Genomic DNA, 20,220 nt, shown 5'->3' with positions numbered 1-20,220 from the left:
CTCCCGTCTTCGTAGCTCTTTAACTTTTTGAGTGAAACTTCATTTCGGGTTTTTCTGTTAGATGTCTGCATTGTATTGCTTTTTATAAACCACCTTTATAGAGACGCGCTAAACAATGCTTAAAGTAAAATAAATTAAGATGTAAAGAACAAGGCCGATAGCCATTAGTTGCGTGCTATCGTGTAATGAATGAATGCGTGAATGTAGGATTGACATGAAATTTTTAAAGATAAACTAAAATGACCGAAAACTGGGTTGAAATAACTTAAATAAATTTAAATTTCAGGAAAAACTTACAGACGGTTATCCGTCAATCATCCGGACTAACGGAAATACGGACCCATTGAAAAGATAGGTCCTCTCTGATAAATCGGGCAGGCAAAAATGTTACTCCATATCCCTTGCTTAAATAAAAAAATTAAATATGTTACAGACCGACCGATGGAGTGACTTGCATGCGATTAAAAATGCCTTAGCATGGAAGGGTTTCCCCTACCATTGCCAATGAAAAATTACAAATGTAAGTGAATCTGTTAAGAACATATACTACACTTTGATCTTAGCCATGTGGCCAAGGAGAATTACAAACGCAAGTACAGCATCTGTTAAGAACAGATGGTATTTATTTGCTCCCCCACTGAGCAAATTAGGCACAAGGCCGTTTTTAATGTGAGGTAAAAACCAGCTCCCCTAAAAGGGGTCACTCTGGTTACCAAAAATAATAATTGTCCCAGTATAGAGGGTTTCCCCTCCATTGACTGGTACAAATTATCTTAAGTGCAGTATCTGCCGGAACAGATGGTATTTATTTGCTCCCCCACTGAGCAAATTAGGCACAAGGCCGTTTTTAATGTGAGGTAAAAACCAGCTCCCCTAAAAGGGGTCACTCCGGTTACCAAAAATAATAATTGTCCCAGTATAGAGGGTTTCCCCTCCATTGACTGGTACAAATCATATTAAGTGCAGCATCTGTCGGAACAGATACTACACTTTGATCTTGACCAAAAGGCCAAGAAAAGAGTATTTATTTGCTCCCCCACCGAGCAAATTAGGCACAAGGCCGATTTTTAATGTGAGGCGTCAAGGGGAAATGGGGACCAACTTACCTGGGAGTAGGGGATCTGGATAGTGACAATTGGTATGAAGGGTTTCCCCTACATTGACCAAGGTCTTATATGTGGGGTTTCCTCCACATATGGTCTTTGCTTGCAGTATCTGCCGGAACAGATACTACACTTTGATCTTGACCAAAAGACCAAGAAAAGAGTATTTATTTGCTCCCCCACCGAGCAAATTAGGCACAAGGCCGCTTTTTAATGTGAGGAGTAAAAGGGAAATGGGGACCAACCCCGCGGTGAGTAGGGGAGCTAGATAGTGACAATTGGTATGAAGAGTTGCCCCTACATTGACCAAGGTTTTATATGTGGGTGTATTTATTAATTTCCCCACTGAGCAAATTAGGCACAAGGTCGGTTTTTAATGTGGAGAGAGAGGGAGGGGTGATAGGGGACCAGCTCCCGATGGGTGGGAAATGGGAGCTGGATAGTTACAATTGGTATGAAAGGTTTCCCCTACATTGGCCAAGGTCTTATATGTGGGGTTGGTATTTATTTACTCCCCCACCGAGCAAATTAGGCACAAGGCCGATTTTTAATGTGAGGAGTGAAGGGAAAATGGGGACCAACTCCCCGGGGAGTAGGGGAGCTGGATAGTGACAATTGGTCTGAAGGGTTGCCCCCTACATTTACTAAGGTCTTATATGTGGGGTCGCTTGCAGTATATGCCGGAACAGATACTACACTTTGATCTTTATATATAATTTATTTCGTGAAAATGAAAATTAAAATCAAAATAATTCAATGTAAAATTAAAATAAATTAAAAGCAAAATTCAAATTTACAAAAGAAATTTAGGCACAAGGCCCTTTAAGATCTTGGTGGGGGAGTGTTGCAGGGTCTTTGTTACTACAGTGAAAATGGAGTCTTTGGCGACTTTACTCTTGACTGGCAACATTTACCACGATACCTCATTCACTCTGTTGACTCTAAACTAACTAATGAAAACCCCAGCGTTTCTGCAAAAAATTATTTACAATTATTTCGTGTGTATGTAAATTTTTTTTTAATCAAAATGTGTGTGTGTGTGTGTGTGTGTGTGCGTGTGCGTGTGAAAAAAGTTAAATTTATTGGAAAATAAAAAGTTCTTGAGTTTTGGAAGAAAAACAGTTCGTGTTGGGGAGTGGGGAATCTAGAAAAATACACAAAAAATAAAATAGCCTAGTCCCTTGTTAGTAAGGTACTTCGCTAGCTAATCTAGAAAGTTAGATCACCTACTGTTTTCTGGGGCACCGAAAACAAGCGGGAATATCCCTAGTGGGGACTGGAAAGGATTCTTATCGGGTATAGGGAGGAAAAATAAATAATTGTCAAAAACAAAAAAGGGGAAGGGGGAGTAGGCGGCGACCTTCGAGTAGGGGTTGACCAGGGGGTGATAAAACAAAAAGATAGGGGGTAGTGGTAGGGTAGCCTCGGAAGGTTCTCTGGTGCCAAAAAACAAATATTGGGGGACAGGATCTCATTTGTACCACCAGTCAAGAGTCTCTTTATTTTTTATTTGTCTAACTTAGCGAGATGGGCTCCGTAGGACCCAGTACCGCATGTGCCATGCTTATGGTGGTAACACGAATTCAAATTTGGCGCCTCGTCGAATGCACAAGCTAGCGTCATGCACCCACCTCTTGTCAAAGGCCACTCGATGCAACCTCTTCCAATCGCATCTGATCTTTACTTTAAGCGGATGTTTAAAGTAGACGATCAGATCCCGATCCGGAACAGATATCCCTTCGCGGACTCGCTTGAGGCGTGTGATCCATATGACCATCCTCGCTATTGCTAGTATCCCTAGGCAGCGGCGGATCAATGTTTTCCACAAAATATGATTCGTCGAGTTCAAGGCAGCGCTTGGCATTGATGCGAGCCGTTACCTCATTGACGTACCCTAGGAGGGTCTTGAGTCTGCTGCAGCGGAAAAAGGCATCACCGGCTGTTTCCCTCATATCCTCCTCGCAGCGCAGGCAGTAGACCCGGGTTTCTTCATTGTACAGGTTGAGTTCTTCAAGGAGGGGCAGTGCGTGCCGGACAAGTCGCCAGGTAAGGGAAAATTCCGAGTTTGTAAGAAAGTCCCGTCCTGGCGCCCAACTCCACTGGGAGCGGACCTCCTCTAACGACATCCCCGTCTGTTTCACTAGCTGTTCCTTTTTGCTACGCCCCACTAGCACCCGATAAAGCCTGTTCCTAGACTGTTCGAGGACACTGGTCCCCGGCAACGCTCTAAGTGTGGACCGGCATTCGGTGTAGAATTTTTGTTCCCCCCTCGGTCTCCGCCGAGCTTCGACCGAGGGGTCAGGTGTGAGATTAGAAAACGAGCTTCCAACCGCAGCGACCCATGGAACGTCTACGTACAACGAACGGCTCAGGAAAGCCAACCTCTTTGCGTGCTTGCGACACCGAAGATCGGGCAGTCCTAAGCCTCCCTCGCTTGGATTTCGAACACAGACCTCTCTGCAAACATAATGCTTACCTCGTTCCACAAGAGTGTGTCGAGGTGCTCCTGTAAGCTCATTTATCGTTTTGCAGGGAGGGGAAGTACAGCAGACGGTAAAGGATGAGCGGAAAGACGTATGTAGCACACGCTTCCGCCCGACCCTTCAAGGACACTTTCCTTCGAACCCAAGTCTTGACAGAGGATTCGACCTTGGTCTCCACTTCTGACCAGTTTTTCTTCAGCTGGAGACCCGGTCCGAACCACACACCGAGGATCCGAACCGGGCCGTTGATCCAGCTGAAGATGCCTGGAAGCGAATTTACTCCGGTCCAGGCACCCAACCGCAGACCCACCGACTTACTGTGATTGAAGACGGCCCCCGTAACTTCTTTGTATCGAGCGAGCGCCTGACCACTTGAATGTCCGTGGGGCAAGACACGAACACGGTGACGTCAGCGGCGAACGCGGAAACCCTGGCTCGAGTGCCTCCAGGGAGAGCTATCCCACGCAAGACTGGTGTAGTCGCCTCGTCCCTTAACTTGCGAAGGAGGGGTTCCAACGCCAGGACGTACAAGAGAGGCGACAGCGGACAACCCTGTCGCACCGACCGGGAGACGGCGAAAGACTTTGACAGCTTACCATGTATCTGCATCGCTGCCGTCGGCCTGTCATACAGTACAGAGATCCACTTGCGGAAGTCCGGATTAAATCCGGCGACCTCCAGCACAGATCCCAGGAACCGATGGTCCACCCTATCGAACGCCTTGAACTGATCCAAACTTATCAGCGTGGCCTCGGCGTCGTCTTCTGTCCCCTCTATGATCGTGTGTATCAGATGAAGATTGTCCTGAATCGATCTCCCCTTCACAGCATAGCTCTGGTCTGGTTCGATCAAGTCAGTGATGACAACCTGCAACCGATTCACAAGAATCTTGGCCAAAATCTTTAACTCTGTGTTTAGCAGAGTCAAGGGCCTGAAATCGTCCAAATCGTCCTCCCCACCATGTCGTTGACCTTTCCTCAGCAATGTGATCACTCCCTTGGTCACCTGCCCAGGGATGGAGCCCTGAACAAACCAATGGTTGAACATATCCTTTAGAATAGGGACCAACATGGGCGACAGCCTCAAGTAAAATTCGTAGGGTAGACCATCAAGCCCCGGGTACTTGTTGCAGCCGACCTGCTTCAACGCAGTAATGATCTCATGTTCCGCGACAAGACCATCACAGTTAGCCGCTCGAGCCGCCATGAGGCGGCGCGAGTCGGCCAAATAGCTGCCAAACTCTTCGACTCTGAGTCTGGGTAGTTGGGTGAAGCACTCCGATAGATGCTTTCGAAACCCCTCGCAAATCTCCCGCGTCGACACGAGGGCGTGCCGTTCCAGGTCGTTTACCTTTCGAATGTACCCGTCCGAGCCGCGCCTTAGAGCAGCCTTACGCTCAACAGCGTCTACATTAACAGCATTGTTCAAGACTTTCATTAGCCTAGCCCTAACTATCTGGCCCTCGTACCGCTCGCTAGCCAAGCGGTTGAAGTCCTGTTTAGCTAGTGCTATCTCTAGAGGGTCTCCCTCCACCGCCCGGGTCAGCCTATTCTCTATACGCTTCTTGGCCTTCGCCTTATCTAGCGTCAGGCGTTGGCTGTACTGGACCTACAAGTACTTTAATGGCGAATTCTCTGACGAACTACAAGCACTTGTACCTCCTCGACGTGAATACTATGTTCAGTTTCTGTATGTCAGTCGCCAAACTTTCACAAGAAACACTCGTCTAGCTGTACACACTATCAATAATTCCCCCCACTCTTTATCTGTGCCTAAACCTAAACGTAGATTCCATAAACAAAGCTTCTTTCTTAGAACTGCACGCCTGTGGAATTGTCTTCCGTTTTCCTGCTTTCCGGCTGACTACAATATGGTTGTCTTCAAGTCTAACGTAAATAAGTTCTTGATGAGCCGTTCAATATAAGTTATCAAATTTACCAAATTTTCATTACTAATGATTACTATAATGTCCAATTTCTACTGTACACTCTTTAACCCTTATCCTTGAGTGGCCTCTTGGCCTTGATAAGTGGTGATGCCTATGTAAAAAAAAATACCCCCGATAAACCCAAGCAGCTAAATCACACCTCTTTACAGTAGTGATCCCTGGGTGTACTACAATAGTTTTTCGCCGGAACTGCTAAACTTTTGAACTCGCTTCCAGAATTCTGCTTTCCCGACTGCACTGACATACAGAAGTTCAAGTGTAATGGGAAGAAACACCTTGCTGCTAAACTCCCTACATAGTACCCCTGGACCTTAGGTACCTGATAGTACCTATTTACTATGCCTTCCCACGGGACAGAGTTAGACACCAGGGTCGTTTTTTAACGTGGAGAAAAGGTACAAAAATAAAAATTGTCTCAGTCATGAAGGATTTCTCCTCCACCGAAAGAGAACAAGAAATAGAAGTGCAGCATCTGAAGAACAGATGGTATTTATTTGCTCCCCCACCGAGCAAATTAGGCACAAGGCCGATTTTTAATGTGAGGAGTGAAGGGGAAATGGGGACCAACTCCCCGGGGAGTAGGGGAGCTGGATAGTGACAATTGGTATGAAGGGTTGCCCCTACATTGACCAAGATCTTATATGTGGGGTTGCCCCCACATATGGTCTTTGCTTGCAGTATCTGCCGGAACAGATACTACACTTTGATCTTGTTTATATATTTTATTGCTTTTTTAAAAATTTTGAAAATACAATTAAGTAAAAAACAAAAGATTTTTGAACAACAAAATTAGGCACAAGGCCCTACAAGAAATTGGGGAGGGGAAGGGTTCAGGGTCTTTGTGACTAAAGTGATTAAAAAGTAATAAATGTAGACTTTGGAGTCTTACTCTTGACTGGCAACATTTACCAAAATACCTCATTCACTCTATGGATCTTAAACTAACTAATAAATCCCCAGCGTTTAAGAATACTACACTTTGATCTTGACCAAAAGGCCAACTTGCTTGGAGTGAAAATGTAATAGTAATAAAAAAGTATTGTTTAAATGCATGGTGATTCGCCGGGACAACCTTGTCGTTGTATGCCCAATGTATGTATTATTCATATATTTATTTTCGGAGTTACATTCTCCTAGAGAACATTTTAATTTAGACACTACATTGGTTTGTTCCAACGTTTTTATAGACGGTGATGAGTTGTTTCTAACCACGAGGTTTTGTGTTCTAAACTCCATTAATATATTTTTTTACCTAAATCAAATGACACCTAACTTCAGAATCGAAGAAAATGCAAGTAAAAACATCGTTCGTAGATATTTGACACCTATTGATAGCAACTCTTAAATTCATTATTTACTACAAGATGTTTAGAACACTAAACCTCGATGTTAGAAACAACATCTGCGCTGCAACGCTAAAAATAAAAACATGAACCCACAGCTATTACGTTACGTTCGGTCTTCACCTGGGAAATTTCATTTTTTTTTTTAATTTTCACATTTTTGCACGGATTTTCGTCGGCTAAAACCCAAATATAAAGTTTCGCATGAGTTTGAATACCTATGGCAACACATCAAAGGCCATAAATGGCAAAGTTCTCTTTGATCCTCTCTCCTCTCATCTTGAGCGCGTAGTGCAATAGGGGAAGAGAAGGTTGGTTATTTTTAAGGCCTCTAAAACCAAGCTCCTATCCTTACATCATCAACGTTCTGATACCCATCAATTGAAATGGATAGCTCTCGTCTTGGGGAAGCTCCATGTTTTGACCAGCTTTTGGGATTGACCTTTACTTCTGATCTGAAATGAAACATGTACATCAAATCTGTTGCCTATGTCGCTGGAAAAATGTTGGAATCCTTCTACTGCTCCAGTAGATATCTCACTGCTGATGCAATTCTCTATCTATATAAAAGCCAAGTACATTCCAGGATGGAATACTTCTTCCACATCTGGGCAGAGGCTGCTAAAAACAAACTATCCTGCCTTGACAGATTAAAAAATAGACTTCATAGCTAAGTGGGAAATGCCCTTTTCTCCTCTCTGCAACCTCTCCCACAGAAGAGACGTTGCGAGCCTGTCTTTGTTTTATCGTTATTTCCATGGTAAGTGCTGGCCTGAGCTCCAATTTCTGTCCCCCTCGCCAATCTTTCACGAAAAACACCCGTCTAGCTGAAACCATTGTCAGTAATTTTCCCCACTCTTTATCTGTGCCTAAATCAAAACGTAGATTCCATGAACAGAACTTCTTTCTTAGAAGTGCACGCCTGTGGAACTCTCTTCCGTTTGCTTGTTTCCCACCTGACTACAACTTGCATGTCCTCAAGTCCAACATAAACAAATTCTTGATAAACCGCCCCTTTAAGTAATCCATTTTACCAAACCTCCATTACTAAGGATTACAACGATATTATCCCATTTATTACTGTACAAGCATTACTCTATAACCCTTGTACCCGAGTGGCTTCCGGGCCTTGATAAGTGGTGACTATCATGTAAAAAAAGAAGATTTATGTCTCTAGACCAAAAACTGACAAAAGAATTTGGTAGGCAACATTTTTTAAACAAATATATAGACGCATATATAAAAATATATTGGATTACTATAAACTTTTTTAAGCAAATGTTACGCAAATATACGCAAATATATATCATGTAGACTTTCTGTATGAATATGATTACACGTAATAGTTAACTAAAGATGATCATACCATAAGAAAACCGAAAAAAACAAACAAATAGGGAATTAATTAAAATGAATGAATATTTAAAATAATATGCAAATAAGCTAAATATTTTGCATATGAATGCAGTTTCATGAACCATAGTAGTATTTTCTTTTTAAATAAACAGAAAAAAGGGTTTAATATGAATATCAATACACAAAAAAACAAATTTGTAGGAGCATATATATAATTCATATAATTGAATTCATATAATTGAATGAATCATTTTACGCTAAGAAATAGGTGGTGTCTTGAATTGGGCATTTCTACATACTTAATGGAATAAATTGTAAGATGGTCAACATTCTAATATTTAGAATATAGATGTTTTCATTTATTTTCATATGTTCTCTAATTAGATTGAGCTTCATAAATTAAAGGATATCTATGAATAAAAAGGCGAAAAAACATATTTGCACATACACACGCGCACGCATACACACACATATATCTATACAATTATAAAACTCAAATGACCTTGTAACGGGTGTTTTAACCCAAATCCGGTTTACAACTTCCGATCTCGCATGCGTACACAAACCCATAACAGCGTAAATCAATAAACACAAATCGCTACTTCTGCCGCATTTTTTTCGCGTTTAAATTACACAAATATACAATTGTTAACACTTTCTCATTTTTATATCGTTCATTTCTGTATTACGTTTTTGTTTAAAATTTGTTCTCCATTTTTAATACACCTTTCTTAAAAAACATTCATACCTTTTCTTCTACACTACAAACATAAATAAATAACCCCGAAAATATGTTTTTTTTTTATTTGCGTTACAAATAAATAATCAACGGGACAATAAAACGTATTGTTTTACTATGTACGTTTTCAGCGTTCTAATTATGTTTTTTTCGCGTTTAAATTAAGATATATCAAAATTTGAATTTAATTTTAAGTATTATGGTATCTGTTCAGTGCACATTAACCTATTAGTATGTCTAACCACTTATAATTCAATGCCTGTAAGTGTGCTTTTTTTTCAAAAATAAACAATTATAAACAGAACGATTCATAGAAATCTATCTATAGTATTCTTTCATTTTAATATACTTTCATAGAAATGTTTCAGTTATGTCACAAAAAACTATTTTTTTACGTCACAAGTGTCAAGCTCATACATCAATTCCATAGTTAATATAACATACTGACCCAACAGTAGTCTATTATATATATATATATATATATATATATATATATATATATATATATATATGGCAGTACAGTTTAGTTTCCTGGCAGTACATCCAATGAAACAACATGTCTCTACCGAAAAAAAGTGCTCATTGAGTAAACAGAGCAGGTATATTAAATTTATTCATACAAACATTGATGGCTACATATGTGCATACATGTTTCTGTAATCACCCGTTACTGGGGAGATTACGTTTTCAGGCCAAGAGTTTTTAAGGGTAATTCTTGGCCTGAAGACGTAATCTTTGTATAATGGTTGTATAATCGTTGTATAAATAAATTATATATATATATATATATATAATATTTTTTTATTACCGTTTTTTTTTCTTCTATTCAGTTACATTTTTGTTCCAGCTACGCGACCGTTTTTTGGTCGTTACGCGACCGTTTTTTGGTCGTTATGTAGCCTCCTCAGACTTTACAAAAAAGTTCGTTTATGGACTGTAAAGTCTGAGGAGGCTATGCAACGGCCAAAAAAAAAACGGTCGCGTAGCTGAAAAAAAAATGTAACTGAACAGAAAAAACGGTAATAAAAAATAAAACGCATATTTGCTCTACAACAGTATTGAGCACTTTATCCAGGTTTTTATTAATTACCATTTCTACTATATATATATATATATATATATATATATATATATATATATATATATATATATATATCAGAATAAAGAATACTTGCATGCAGAGCATTTCATTTTTCAATGTCGGCATAATAAACTAACAATGAAATAAATCAAGGTGTGTTTATTTCATTATCAGATTATTCTCGACAGTTCTCACGGGTTTGACCGTTTTTTTTTTCCTGAAATTCTTGTTGACATCGGATTAAGAAGTGTTTTATTTATAGCCGTACTAAATATCAAGCGCACCAGATTAGCAATTTGATCAACATGTTGCATTCTTGGCTGGTTGCAGAAGGAGTCGGCAGTCCCCCTCGCCCTCATTACGGGGGTGGGCCCAAGTCAACTAAATGTGGAAGCTAGTGATAAATGTTTCAAAAGCGTACTAAAGAACTTTCTTCTTTTTTATTTTACTTTCGTCTGTTCATCTGAAAGTAAATGCAAAGATTGTGTGTAATGTTTTCATTGATAAGCAATCAATAAATCAAATAGAATCTTTTTACATACATATGTTGGATATTTGGCAAGTGACTCCGGAAATAGATGCATTCGATGGGTTGCACACACGCAGATTGGTTCCATTTTAGAAATGCGGAACTTTCCCCCACTCTCTATTGGAATCCATAATTTGATCAGAAATGTTTAAGAGGATATCAGTCAAAGGATTTGACTAGAGTATGCAACGGAAATTATTAAACATCCCCGGTGAAAATGTTTTTATACATCAACACAACGGACAGTGAAACAATCAGTCGCAGAGCGAGAACAAGCTAACACATTCTTAACGGCCAAACATTCACACTACCCCCCACGCGCCTTTACTAATGTCAAACAGCCGTAATAACTGTAAAATCTTAAACCTTTCTTATTCTGAAAACAAACAAAATATTATTTTATAGATCAGCTGTGCTGTGTTTTACTCGCTATCAGTGTGCACACATCGTAGACGAGTGAAAAGCGCATTTGAATGACGGGCCGCTGCGAATATATAACATATGCCGGTGTTTATACGTGCAGGGTTTTTAAAAAATGTTTTCCTCGTCGCCGTTTTTCTTCACTGTGTTTCATAAGTTGTCGCTGATCGTCTCGCTTGTCTGATTAAGATTAATAGCACCCTTCTCCTGCGAAAAAGATTTTAAGTAATCCAATTTACCAAATTTCCACTACTAACGATTACTACGATATTGCTCCATTGATTGCTGGACACACATTAACCCTTATCCTCGGGTGGCCTCCGGGCATTGATAAGGTATGACTCCTATGTAAAAAAAGGAGACGTCTGCTGAGAGTTTACTTCAAGGTGCTATGTGGATAGCATGGATTTAGAAAAGAGAGTGACTAAATAACTAAATCATTATTTACTCTTTTAATTTACAATTTCAAAATGAGTGACACAGACGGACAGACATCGGTAACAATCGTTTTAGATTTATCTACATTATGACAGTGCTTTGTTCAAATAACTTCCCGAGAAGACCTTGCATAAAAAACTTTCTTTGACTCCTGTTTTGTCTACTGCGTTTGACCTCTCCCCCTGCATAAACTCTACATCACCCATCTTTCAGTCAACCTTAGCAACGGTTCTGTTTTATAAATCTGGGTTATACTGACATGCACTTAAAGTGACCCTTGTCAAAATTCACACTAGCCATCTAAATCGGCAGTAATATAGGGTCCTTAATATATTATGCGCGAAGACTAATGGAACGATAAATCTCGCGATGCGAGATTTAATGAACTTTTTGTCTTGATCAATATTATATGACGTGATGTAATTCGTAACCGAGAACATTATGAGTGTACATGACTTTTCTAGACTGCATAATTATGTTGACACGCCTGTTTTCCTTAGGTATCCGAAGGTAAGCGACGTTGAACCAAGGAAGTTGTATATGGGTAATCGGTTAGGAATACCGGACGAAGTATGTATATGGCGATCAATTTGCCTGAATATACACGTGCAATTAGTAACTGCTTGTACATTTAATATTTCTATAAGTGAAAACGGGTTTAATCCGTCCAGGATGCGTCCAATTCCAGAACAGGACATGACAGGGCGAGTGCCTCTACAGTGCCAATATTTGATATGCTAGTTCTCATTAAACAATGAAAATTGAGCAACGTTGGGGTTCCTATTTACAATGCCTCCCCACAGGACAGAGTTAACACTAGGGTTGTTTTTTTAATGTGGAGAAAAGGAACAAAAATAAAAATTGTCTCAGTCGTGAAGGAATTCTCCTCCACTGACAAAGAACAAGAAATTGAAGTGCAGCATCTGAAGAACAGATGGTATTTATTTGCTCCCCCACTGAGCAAATTAGGCACAAGGCCGTTTTTAATGTGAGGTAAAAACCAGCTCCCCTAAAAGTAGGCAAAAAGGGGGCACTCTGGTTACCAAAAATAATAATTGTCCCAGTATAGAGGGTTTCCCCTCCATTGACTGGTACAAACTATCTTAAGTGCAGCATCTGTCGGAACAGATGGTATTTATTTGCTCCCCCACTGAGCAAATTAGGCACAAGGCCGTTTTTAATGTGAGGTAAAAACCAGCTCCCCTAAAAGTAGGCAAAAAGGGGGCACTCTGGTTACCAAAAATAATAATTGTCCCAGTATAGAGGGTTTCCCCTCCATTGACTGGTACAAATTATCTTAAGTGCAGCATCTGTCGGAACAGATACTACACTTTGATCTTGACCAAAAGGCCAAGAAGTTGAGGTTGGTCAGTACGATATTGATGATAATTTTGGAATACCAGGCGCTGTATATAGGATGGTTTCGTCAATTATCCTAATGGATAAAGTACCTACAAAACGTCAGCTGTTAGTTGCACACTCTGGAAGGTTGAAGATTTAATACTCAATGCGAGTGACACTCAAAATAAAATGGCGAATGTTTGACGCAACAAAAAACATGCTACCCCGTGGAAAAATAAACATTCTTAGAATTTAGTACTTGGCAGTAAGATTCCTGAAAAATGTCCGTGTTCGACAAGAGACATCTAAAAAGGTACTAGAGGTGAGTTATATCAATCGACATGTTGTGCGAATAACAGTCAGGATAAGAATAGGAGTCCGAATAATCGAAATCATCACCTTGTAATAATCTTATAATTTTATAAAATAAATAAGTTTATAAATAAATAAATTTATAAATAAATAAGGTTATAAATAAATAAGTTTATAAATATGTAACTTTATAAATAAATAACTTTATAAATAAATAATTTTATAAATAAACTAGCATTTAGCCAGGCGTTGCCCGGGTGTTTGGAGGTGTATGTTGAGCAAAGAAAAACAAAGCGGTCATTTTTTTTAAAATTTGACGCCTATTATGATCCATAAACATTTACTGTTTTGGGCTCAAATCAAGTTATTAAGTTAGATCCATGTCCAAGGAACCTATATCTAAAATTTCAAGTGTTTAGACCCAAAATTATCGGATCAGTTTGGTAGAGTTCTCAAAGGTAAAATCGTTGAACTTTGACCCCTTAACAGCCAAATTTCTGGCCAAAAACGGATTACAAAGATTTTTCCAAATTTCAGTATCCTGTATATCAAATTTTGAGTCTGTAGACTAAAAATTGATAGAGTTATTGCGTTGGAAAATGTACACACAAAAATACACAGACACACACACACACACACACACGTTCACTTTTATATATACTAGCATTTCAGCCCGGCGTTGACCGGGTGTTTGGAGCTGTATGTGAGCAAAAAAAAGCTGTCAACGTTTTTAACTTTGATCCTATTATGACCCTTTTAATATTTATTGTTTTCGGCTCAAATCAAGTCATTAAGTTAGATCCATGTCCAAGAAACCTATATCTAAAGTTTCAAGTGTTTAGAACCAAAATTGTCGGAGAAGTTTGGTACAGTTTTCAAAGGTAAAAGCGTTAGACTTTGACCCGTTAACAGCCAAATTTCTGGCTGAAAACCGATTTTTTTGTATTTTTTGTATTTTTTTAATTTTTGGAGAGGAAATGGTTTTAATCATTATTTTTAACTTCTGAAGAGCGACTATAATGTGATGTAATTCGTTTCTCATTGATTAATGTTTGCGATGATGATGGTATTTGTGACATATAGCTACGGACATGTAAATTAATATTTACAGGATTATTGTAAAGATTATACAATAAGAGGTGATACTGAAAACGGATGAAATTGTAAGAAAAAATCCTCTATAATCGTTAACCGGATATATAGGGCCACTAAGGCGAAATGATCACCAACATCCTGAACATACAGATCGTTTGTAAAGTAAAAAAAAATCAACGACAATATTTAAGAATTTAGAAGAAAAGACTAACTTCCGCATCTAAAATTTAATATCAAATGATCAACCACTTCCTGACCAGATAGTGTATTTAAACACCTGTGCTTAAAATTGGTATCTGATTTGGAAGTGGTTTATTATTAGACGTTAAATCTATATGCGAAACTGACTCACCTTTAAGTAAGAAATATTGCATTTCTTTCTCTTTATCGCCAACCATTTTTAGATTGATTACACGTAATCGCCTAAAAAATAGAATCTCATTTTTATTTTAGAAGAATAAGCACATGGTATGAGGCTCAGATTGAAGCAAATGATCATTGTCTCCTTGTCACTTTTGTGGAAGTAAACTTGTGAATCATATATATATATATATATATATATATATATATATATATATATATATATATATATATATATATATATATATATATATACTAGCATTTCAGTCCGGCGTTTCCCGGGTGTTTTTGATGTGTATGTTGAGCAAAAAAAAAAAAGTGGTAGTGGGAAGTCAGGCTCGAACCCGTACCGCAAAGGAGGAAAAGAAAGGGGTAAATTCTAACGTTTACGCTGTTACGACCACCGCCAAACCGGAAGCGACATTTTTTTAAAATTAAGGCTTGACAATCTAAATGAGAGGATAACTTTAAAAAATATCGGCGAAAAAAGTGACCCGCTCCCTGTAGAAAAGTGCCTAGTTGAAGGGGAAGATGTTTTTAGTTTTAAGCCACTTTATGGATATTTGTCGTATGAAAGATCGAACTTTAAAACGATACTGATCTTGGTAAAATCCGTCACCTCTATTGAAAGTGTAAGGCAGACATGCAAACAGATATACATACATACATTTATATATTGGTAACTAAAAATTTTCGACCCAAACTGGTGAAAAAGCTTGCTTTATCTCTGAATACCCTTCATGTAAAATTTCAAATATTTAGACCAGAAATTGTCTGAGTAATTTGGAAGAGACCGCAGAGGTCAATTTTTTTAAACTTTGACCCCTATTATGACACCTTAAAGTTTATTGTTCCATGTCCAAGGAACCTATATCTAAAATTTCATGTGCGTAGGCCCAAAATTGTCGGAGGAGTTTGGTAGAGTTCTCAAAGGCCAAATCTTTAAACTTTGACTCCTTAATCGCCAAATTTCTGGCCAAAAACCGATCACATCGATTTTCCCAAATCTCAGTAACCTTTATATCAAATTTCGAGTCTGTAGACTAAAAATTGACAGAGTTATTGCGTAGGGAAATGTATACAGATACACAAACACACAGATATACAGATACACTGACCCCCACACACACACACACTTTCACTTATATATATATATATATATATATATATATATATATATATATATATATATATATATATATATAACTGATAAACCCAAATAAGGGCGAAACTCGAATCTTGGACTTCCGGTTTGTTGACTGTCATGGCTCCTGTCGGCTGTTTCGTGTTCGGCTGTAAAAATAATCATTTATGTGTGCGTGTGTTCATGTGTGTGTGTATGTGTGTGTGTGTGTCTGTTTGTGTGTGTATTCCGTTAAGGAACATTGAGCCTAGTTAGTAATAAATTAGTGACCATTTGGGAATTCGAGGTGATGCATGTACTCTCCGCTTATCTCGGCATTGTTTCCAGTCGTTCTTAACTTCTACTTTCCACTGCAGGCAAGCAGTGCCGATTCAGGAGAGGTTTGGTAAGAAATTGCGCAATCCTTGCCTCACAATTACACGCGCAGCTACCCTTATAGGGGCGTATCCATTGTCTTTCGAAACTGAACGGAGGCTTTCATATATATATATATATATATATATATATATACATATGTATATATATATATATATATATATATATATATATATATATATATATATATTTAATTAGGGCTACAAGAATAAATAATATACAAATAAAATATTAAACTAACTTTCAGAAAAAAATATTTTATTTCTTCTATTTTATTTTGCTCGAAATGTTTATAATGGGTAAACATTTTTACTGTACTCCTTCCTTCAACTTTAAAAAATTTTGGGTGGAAATAACATTATATTTTTTGCTTATTACTTTTTTTCTCCCCTGACCTTTGTTGAGAGGGCCTCATCTTACGTGATCCGAGATTATTAGAGTCAGTTGAGCCAGAGTTCATTTTTAGAACTCTCTAATGTCACGATGTATTTTTCTCCATGCATTTATTTCTATTAATATTGTCAAACAATTGAAACTGCCGATGAATATGACCTTTTGTTCAGGGGGAGTAGATTCGGGGGTAATTATAAATCTCAAGTCAGATACATTTGTTGGTTTGTGTTTTCGTTTGTTATTATTATTGTTTTCTTTCTCTTCTTCTTCGTCTTAATTTTATTATTATCATTATTATTATTATAGTTTTTCGTCTACTCTTTATACTTATTATTTTATTATATTGTTTTTACTATTATTGTTTTATTCTTATTATTAGTGATATTATACTTGTTATTACTGTTATTATTGTTGTCATTTTGTTTATTCCTATTTTATTATTATTATTGTTATTGTAGTTCATATTATTATCATTAGTATTATATTATTATAATTATATTATTATTATAATTATATTATCATTATTATAATTATTATATTATTATTATTGTTATTATTATTATTGTTATTAATATTAATTATTATCATTATTATTGTTATTATTATTGTTATTATTATTAATTATTATTATAATTATCATTATTATTATTATTAATTATTATTATTGTTATTATTATAATTATATTATTATTATTATTAATCATTATTATTATTACTGTTATTAGAGTTATTGCTTTTTTTGTTATTATTTTAATTGAGCATCATCACTATTATATGCTTTTTCTTCTTGTACTTATTATTATTATTATTATTATTATTATTATTATTATTATTATTATTATTATTATTATTATTATTATTAACGGTTATTGTTGAAGGGGAGTTGTAACATTTTTGTTTTTTAGCAGAATATTCGAAATATTTCTCTTGAAAAAGAAAGACATGAAACAAAACAAAAAACATTAAACAACATGGTTTATGATCGAAGGGTTAAAGTTAGGTTCGGGGTTAGAGGAAATGGTGGTCCCACTCCGGTGTTTTTATCATAATTTATTCCCTCAATTCAACAATTTTTGAAAACTTTTCCAAACGTGAATATGTCAATTATAGAACGTATTTATGTGTGTTTGTATGTATATATGTATGTGTGTATGTATGTATGCATGTATGTATGTATGCATGCATGAATGTATGTATGTATGTATGTATGTTTTATATAATGTTTGTATATTTTTAGCTTCCCAAATTCAATGAAAGTTCTGTGTTTAGCAAAAAATGCTCTATGAATGAATAGAGTGTTGTGTCTATAGTATGTTTATTTGTGCAAACATTATTGACTACATATGCGCAGACATGTTTCTGTAATGTCTATTTTTTACCAAATCCGTTACAGAATCTACTTTTGTATAAACGGCATCGCCTGATGAGGTATGCTTACGTAAATAGTGAAAATAGTGACAAAGTCTGTGTAAATGAATAATAATAATAATAATAATAATAATAATAATAATAATAATAATAATAAAATACATATATGTACTCCCGTCTACGTGCCTCCTCAACTATTTGAAGTTTAAAAAATAGGACACTTTCTTTTTTGAACGGTCCTCATATACGAGGTGCCTTCAGACATTTTTTTGTATTTATAATTGCCGTAGATTCTCGGAAAGATGTTATGTTATTGCTACACATCTTATGAGATAACTAACTATTTTTTTCTGATATCAGGTTCAAATAAACAGCTACAGCAGGAATTGGAATACATCCTACTAAAGCCTGATTGTCACAGCTGGTGAATTTCAAAAATGCAATCTGAACCAGGACACTTTAGAAGAAGGATATGCAATAATTTTTTTTTTATATTGAGAAAACATGTCACATAAAACGGACCATCTTGTATTTACGGAGCATCAGTTTTTTTCAGTGGCTTAAAGTGATTTATGGATGGCAAGGGGTATGGGAGGGATATTGTTGTGGAGACGCCCACTAATTAGCATACGTGGGTGAAAAGATATAGATAAAGATATCAAGTCAGCAAGACCGGGGAGCTGTGTTCGAACGCCGGATAGGCAAGACGCATGTGCCGGTTGCTCCATGAAAGACTTTAACACGCCCTCTGCCGGACAATCTTCCAACTGCAGTTCAACTGCAGCTTTGTAAATATGTATTATCTTTTCATCTTAATATATTTGTTTTACCTTTACTTTCTGCGTTCGTGTTGTTATTGATACAGAAACAACAGATATTGAGAGGTGTGGGAGAAGTAAGGAAGTCAAAACACCTGAACATTATATGCACTGTATTCCCACTTGACAGACAGTCGAAAAGGAATACTATGTTTGTGTTTTAAGTTAAGAAATTTCGTCGGAAGAAGCAAGCAGTCTTACAAATCGGGTCAGTAGCATTTTGACCAGTACAATGCGGTAGTCTTCAAATCAATCCCGGCCACAGGCTATTGATCAAAACATTCCCTATAACCCAGATCTTTCTCCCTGTGAGTTTTGATTATTCCCTAAGATCAAGGAAAACCTTAGACGTTGTCGTAATGAGACAGTTGAGAAGATGAAATAGGCTGTGATGATGCTTTTCACGCTCATACAAGAGGCTTCCAGTAGTTGTTGGAACATTACAGCCGGAGGAGATTATTTCGAAGGGGGGAACTAGAGTTTCATATCTCTACTATCAATAAAAGTGCCCAGACGGAAAAAGTCTGGAAACTTATTGAAGGCACACTATATATATATATATATATATATATAGTAAGTTATAAAATATATATAGCGATTAAGCTACACTGAATATTCCGCGTTTCATCCACTCTAGGACTCTTCAGGCTTATGCGCATAAGCCTAAAAAGAGTCCTAGAATGGATGAAACGCGGAATATTCAGTGTAGCTTATTCGCCATATATATTTTATAACTTTCTAACTAGCTCTACCTACGTATTGAGCACTTTTGAAGTAAATACTTAAAGTTTACGCATAAAATTATATTTCATATATCAATTTTATGTGAGTAAATGAAGTAGTTATATATATATATATATATATATATATATATATATACAGAGAGAGAGAGAGAGAGAGAGAGAGAGAGAGAGAGAGACTAGAGATTGCAACAACCCGTATCTTATGAAATATTGGTTTTTATAGATTGTTTTTTTTTAGCTTTAAGGGTCATCTTCTACGCCGCAATATACGGTATATATATATATATATATATATATATATATATATATATATATATATCTTTCTTAGAACTGCACGCCTGTGGAACTCTGTTCCGTCTGCCTGATTCCCACCTGACTACAACTTGGATGTGTTCAAGTCCAACGTTAACAAATTCCTAATGAACCGCCCTCTTAAGTAAACACTTCATCAAATCTCCACACTAACGTAATGTACTTGCAATAACCCTTATCCCTGAGTGGCTTCCGGGCCTTGATAAGTGGTGACCACTGTGTAAAATATATATATATATATGTTTATATGTATATATATACGGTATATATATATATATATATATATATATATATATATGTATATATATATATATATGTATATATATATATAGTTTTATTTTATAGAGATTGCAACACCCGGTATCTTATGAAATAAACCAAAATATTCGGTATATATATATATATATATACCGTATATTTTGGCTTATTTCATAAGATACCGGGTGTTGCAATCTCTATAAAATAAAACTATATATATATATATATATATATATATATATATACCGTATATATATACAT

The 20,220-nt window shown here is 36.8% G+C and overlaps 2 pseudogenes; both read right to left on the bottom strand.

The window, feature by feature from the left end:
* Window positions 1-877: 877 nt before the first annotated feature.
* LOC145260111 (U2 spliceosomal RNA) lies at window positions 878-1,021 on the bottom strand (annotated as a pseudogene).
* Window positions 1,022-12,655: 11,634 nt separating this feature from the next.
* On the bottom strand, window positions 12,656-12,802 carry LOC145260115 (U2 spliceosomal RNA; annotated as a pseudogene).
* Window positions 12,803-20,220: the final 7,418 nt, after the last annotated feature.

This window comes from Euprymna scolopes, chromosome 35 (assembly GCF_053919585.1).
Source record: "Euprymna scolopes isolate OS-2025 chromosome 35, ASM5391958v1, whole genome shotgun sequence".
NCBI lineage: Eukaryota > Metazoa > Mollusca > Cephalopoda > Sepiida > Sepiolidae > Euprymna > Euprymna scolopes.
Note: the sequence above shows the minus strand (reverse complement) of the source record. Positions and strands in the feature narration are given on the sequence as shown.